Below are 5,547 nucleotides of genomic sequence, written 5' to 3'. Positions count from 1 at the left end.
ATATAGCAAAAATGTAAAAACCCAGAGGTGATCAAATACCGCCAAAAAAATAAAGTTCTATTTGTGTGAAAAAAAATGATATAAATTTAATTTGAGTACAGTGTTGCATGAGCGCGCAGTTACCAGTAAATTAGAGCAGTGCTAAAAAGCAAAAAAAAATGGCCTGGTCTTGAAGGGGGTAAAACCTTCAGGAGCGCAAGTGGTTCATGTGCGTTGCTGCAACATTTATGCGTGCACTACTGCAACGCACCACACGGGAAAGGTGTGAATGGGCTCATGAGGCACATCGTTATCTTGATCTAACCCGTTTTGTCAGTAGATACTATAAAAAAATAAAAAGGTTTCTGTATAGAACATTCTCCTTTATTGTAGAAGTTTATACATTGGGTAGAAAAACTCTATTTAATATAAATAGCAATTCATAAAAATCATGACTGATAAAAAGAAATTCATACATGTACAGATCAATAACATTCCTTCGTAGAATCATTTCCATCTATTCAATGGACATCCTATGCCCCCTGCTGGACACGACGTGAAGCACACAGTGCTGCTCCGACTCTCGACAGCCACATTGCACGATGAAAAGTCCGGGCCGGTGAGTTTCTGCAAGTATTCCTGGACAGAACGACCAAGGTGGAGAACCCAGAGAGGAAGCAGAAGATATCTGGAAACAAAGAGATGAATGAAATATTATCACGTATTCTCTTGTGCATATTAGGGCTAGTTTACACTTCCTTCAAAACAAGGCTTTGGACAGGCTTTGTCAAAGCTCCCGTCACAAAATAAAATGGTTAGCTTACAGTCCTGTTTACACATTGCTATTGCTTTGGCTTTGCTTCACAAATTATACCCCATGTCGCTTTAGTGGTTCTTCAAAGCCTCCACAGAAGTCTATAAAAAAAAAAAGCTTGCTTGAAGCACCACTAAAGCGCCACCAAAGCGCCATCGAAGTGGTAGGCGCTTTGATGTGTGTTGAAGCCAAAGAAAGTGTAAATGAACCCCAAGGTCTCATTTACACTTGCTTCGGCTTCAACACACTAGTTTACTCTTGCTTCAAAACAAGGGTTCGGACAGGCTTTCTTAAAGCTCTCCAAGTGCTAGTCAAAGCTCCTGTTACAAAATAAAATGGTTAGCTTACAGTCCTGTTAACACATTGCTTTTGCTTTGCTTCACAAATTATACCCCATGTCGCTTTAGTGGTTCTTCAAAGCCTCCACAGAAGTCTATGACAAAGCTAGCTTGAAGCACCACCGAAGTGTCACCAAAGTGTCATCGAAGCACCACCAAAGCGCCATCGAAGTGGTATGGCGCTTTGATGTGTGTTGAAGCCAAAGTAAGTGTAAATGAACCCCAAGGTCTCATTTACACTTGCTTCGGCTTCAACACACTAGGTTACACTTGCTTCAAAAACAAGGGTTCGGACAGGCTTTCTTAAAGCTCTCTAAGCGCTAGTCAAAGCTCCGGTCACTAACTAAAATTGTTAGCTTACACATTGCTTTTGCTTTGGCTTCGCTTCAAAAATGATCCCCCATGTCGCTTTAGTTGTGCTTCAAAAGGGCCTTCAAAGCTTCCGTAGAAGTCAATGGCAAAGCTCGCTTGAAGAGCCACCAAAGCCTCATTGAAGGCCTATGAAGCGCCCACTAAAGGCTCATCTAAGCACAACCGAAACTTCAAGAAAATGCAATTTGTAAACAGGACTGTAAGATAACCATGTCATTTAGTGACAGGGGCTTTGACTAGCATTCAGAGAGCTGTAACAAAGCCTGTCCGAAGCCTTGTTTTGTAGTGTAAACTAGGGCTCATTTATACTTGCTTCGGCTTCAACACACATTAAAGTGGTTGTAAACCCTTACAAACCACTTTGACCTACAGGTAAGCCTAGATTAAGGCTTACCTGTAGGTCCAAGAAATATCTCCTAAACCTACACGGTTTAGGAGATATTTGCCAAAACACAGGCACTGAGCGCGCCGCTGTCAACGGCGATATGCCACGAGTGGCGGCTCCCATGCGCATGCGCGGGAGTGACGTCATCACGGCTTCGTCGAATGACAGCAGCAGAGCAGCGAGACCCACCGAGAAGATGGACGCTCTGGACTACAGGGGACAGCGGTGACATCGCTGGCTCCTGTGTCAGGTAAGTGACACATAATGGACTACTATGCGATGCGATGCATAGTAGTCCATTATGCTTTACCTTTGCAGGGAATCAAAGAGGAAGTAAACTCATCAGGGTTTACTTCCTCTTTAAAGTGCCTACCCCTTCAACATGCTTTTATGATATGTTTGATGCTTCGATGAAGCTTCGGTGGTGCTCTTTTGAAGCTTGGAAGATGGCGTGTGTGTTTGTGTCGATATCTCTTACCTGCAATTTCTCCAAAACAAAGTGAAGCTAAAGCTGAATTAATGCCCCTTAAAAGCTGCAGGCGCTTCAAGCGAGCTTTGCCATAGAGACTTCTATGGAAGCTTTGAAGTACCACGAAAGAGACATGTGGCATAATTTTTGAAGCAAAGCCAAAGCAAAACACAAGGTGTAAACAGGACTGTAAGCTAACCATTTTATTTAGTGACAGAAGCTTTGACCGGCGTTCAGAGAGCTTTAAAAAATGCCTGAAGCCATGTTTTGAAGCAAGTGTAATGCCGCGTACACACGACCAGACTTATGTCCGACAGACTTTCGAAGGAGTTCTGACGGACTTTCCGAATGAGCGGACTTGGCCACACACAATCACACCAAACTCCGACGGATTCGAACGTGATGACGTACGACCGGACTAGAATAAGGAAGTTCATAGCCAGTAGCCAATAGCTGCCCTAGCGTCGGTTTTAGTCCGTCGGAATAGCATACACACGAGCGAATTTCTCGGTAGGAACTGGGTCCGGCAGAGTTCTGGCGGAAAAATTTGAAGCATGTTCCATTTCTAAAGTCTGTCAGACTTTTGCGAATCAAAAGTCAGTTGCAGCCCACACACGATCGAATAGTCTGCCGGAATCATTCCGTCAGACTTTGGATGTTGAAAAGTCCGCTCGTGTGTACGGGGCTTAAGAGACGAGCAGAGCCATTTCAGTAAAATGTTGCCAGTGTGAAACTTAAAGCGGAGTTCCACCCAAAAGTGGAACTTCTGTTTTAAGCACTCCTTGCCCCCTTACATGCCACATTTGACATGTAATTTTTGACAGGTACCCAGCTCCCACTCCCATTCTCGCTGCCTAGGAGACTCCTCCTGTCTCCTTCCCTCTGCAATCTTCTGGGACCTGTGACGTGTGCAATCTTCTGGGACACGTCACAAGTCCCAGAAGATTGGCCGGCCACTGAGAAGGCGCAGCACGGATCGCAAATGCACAATGCGCACCCGGCTGTGATGCTGGGTGCCCACTTCCAGTGCCGGAGGAGAGGAGAGGAGCGAGGCTTTGGGCGGCCGCAGGTGAGTCTGTTTATTAAAAGTCAGCCGATACATTTTTTGTAGCGGCTGACTTTTAATAAAAACGTTAAAATGAGCGGAACTCCGCTTTGGTTTCCCCTATTGACCTGCTTAGCTGATATTTGTTTAAAAGCGAGCTCTAGGCAAAATAAAAAACGACACAAAATATTCCAATTGTATATTCATAAATGTACTTTTTCTTCTTTTTTTAATACAAGCAGTGTTAGTACCTGAATCTGACCTGGTAGCAGCCTCTCGCCGTTCCTGCAAAGCAGAGCTGCAGTGCGGGAGGAAGAAGTAGCACAAGGAGCTAATCAGCTCATGTATGACAAGAAGCATGCCGATCGGAGGAGAGAGCAGAGAGAATCTCATATCTGTGCTGCTTCTTCTTTCACTGTCCAGTCACAAGCTCTTAACCACTTGCAGACTCTACATGCGGGACGCCAGTCGGTCGAGCTGCCTGGGATTATCTGTTTATAATCACAAGGGTGCTCCAGGGTGGTCTTGCTTGGATCTCCTTTTGGACTTCTTTTGACCTCTCTAATGACACAAGATCTTGAGCGCACTTGTGTAATCTCATTATTTTGACTTTTTGGTTGAGAATCCCGAGCACTGGCAAAGTCAACTAACCAATGCGAGGCCATCTACTGCTTTCTGTTTTTAACAAATAGTAATTTTGGGATACATCCGATTGTTCTTTTGAGCCTTATTCTTTGTACTTGTTACACCCACAACCCTGAAGAAGGAGCCTCTATAGCAGCTCCGAAACGCGTAGGGTGACTACATGTACTTAGATGTTATATAGGCTCATGTTGTTCACAATGCGATAAAATGGTGTTTCTATACAGTTGTTATCTAGACATATCTCTTTTATGTATATTGTAACTTATTACTTTTGCTTTATGTAATAAAATATTTACTGTTTCTAACTAAGTTGTACGTGCTGCCATTAAAATCCACCCCCAGGGGATTTTTGTTTATAAGTTTCTATTTCGGATGTGGGACAACAAATCTCACACAGCCCTGCCGCACCACCCCTTTTCTTAACCACTTGCAGATCATCCACTGTACTGCGGAAGGGGCGACCGCTCTGTGCCAGATCATGTACCTAGTAAGTGACCTGACACTTCCGGGTCTGGGGTGCGTGCGCCACTGGCAACCCACTCTCACTGTGATAACACACAGCGTGAGCCCACCCGCGGGTACCGCAGACTCGATGTCCGCCGGCACCCCGAGAGTACACAGGAAGTACAGAAATCTGCCTACATAGGCAAGGCAGAAGGGAAGATATTGATCCTGTGCAAAGCAGGAACACAGATCTTTGCCTTCCCCTAGTCAATTCCCCTCTCACACAGTGAGTAAGCACAGGCTAGGCACACAGTTAACCCTTTGATCTCCCCTGATGTTAACCCCTTCCCAGCCAGTGACATTAGTACAGCGACAGTGCTTTTTTTTTTAGCATTGATCGCTGTATTAGTGTCACTGGTCCCCAAAAAGTGTAAGTCAGGTGTCCGATTTGTCCGCAGAAATATCGCAGTCCCGCTTTAAAGTCGCTGATCGCCCATTACTAGTAGACATAAATAAAAACATCCCATAGTCTGTAGACGCTATAACTTTTGCACAAAACAAATCTATATACGCTTAATGTGATTTATTTTCCCAAAAATATGTAGCAGAATACAAATTGGCCTAAATTGATGAATAAATTCGATTTTCTAGGTTTTTTTTTTTATTGGATAGGTTTTATAGCAGAAAGTAAAAAAATATTGAGGATTTTTTTTTAAAACTTGTCCTTTTTTTGTTTATAACATAAAAAAAAAAAAACGCAGAAGTGACCAAAAGAAAGCTATTTGTAGGAAAAAAAAAAAAAAAAAAAAGACATACATTTTATTTGGGTACAGCGTCGCACAACTGCACAATTGTCAATTAAACTAACACAGTGCCGTATCGCAAAAAAATGTCCTGGTCATGAAGGGGAGGGGGGGGTAAATCTTCCAGAGGTCAACTGGTTAAATATGGTGAAGCCATGTCAGTAGAGGAGTCGGGTGGAGGATGAAGTGCTGAAGAGGCTGGTCGGTGGCCTATGAGGAGTCCCCTAGGTCTAGGAGGGGCCTTTGTCGCCTT

The 5,547-nt window shown here is 43.9% G+C and overlaps 1 long non-coding RNA gene across 1 annotated transcript in view; it reads right to left on the bottom strand.

Moving 5' to 3' along the window:
- Positions 1 to 341: 341 nt before the first annotated feature.
- LOC143925059 (uncharacterized) overlaps positions 342 to 5,547 on the bottom strand; it is a 5,800-nt gene continuing 594 nt past the window's right edge. The window contains exon 2 of the long non-coding RNA XR_013261935.1: positions 342 to 667. This is a non-coding gene — a long non-coding RNA (uncharacterized LOC143925059). The remainder of the gene's footprint in view (positions 668 to 5,547) is intronic.

This window comes from Lithobates pipiens, unplaced genomic scaffold (genome assembly GCF_037356315.1).
Source record: "Lithobates pipiens isolate NorthernLeopardFrog02 unplaced genomic scaffold, aLitPip1_a1.2 Scaffold_22, whole genome shotgun sequence".
Classification (NCBI taxonomy): Eukaryota; Metazoa; Chordata; class Amphibia; order Anura; family Ranidae; genus Lithobates; species Lithobates pipiens.
Note: the sequence above shows the minus strand (reverse complement) of the source record. Positions and strands in the feature narration are given on the sequence as shown.